Genomic DNA, 265 nt, shown 5'->3' on the forward strand with positions numbered 1-265 from the left:
TTCTGTGGTCCTTGGTTCTGCCTCAGGTGAGGTGCTCTGTAAGGTTGATTTTGCTGCCTGTTGTTGTTATTATTCCACCTCTGATTTTCCTGATTATCTCTGCCTCCCCTGTTATTGTTGTCCCTCCAATTCTGGTTTGAATTGTCCTGCCATCCATGGTTATTATTTCCACCTTGATTGTACCCTTGGTTGGGGCGGTCATAGAAGTTGTGAATGGATGCCACCATGTTGTCTTCTTGTTGGAGCTGCGGGCATTCATCAGTGT

Source organism: Arachis ipaensis, chromosome B06 (assembly GCF_000816755.2).
Source record: "Arachis ipaensis cultivar K30076 chromosome B06, Araip1.1, whole genome shotgun sequence".
Lineage (NCBI taxonomy): Eukaryota > Viridiplantae > Streptophyta > Magnoliopsida > Fabales > Fabaceae > Arachis > Arachis ipaensis.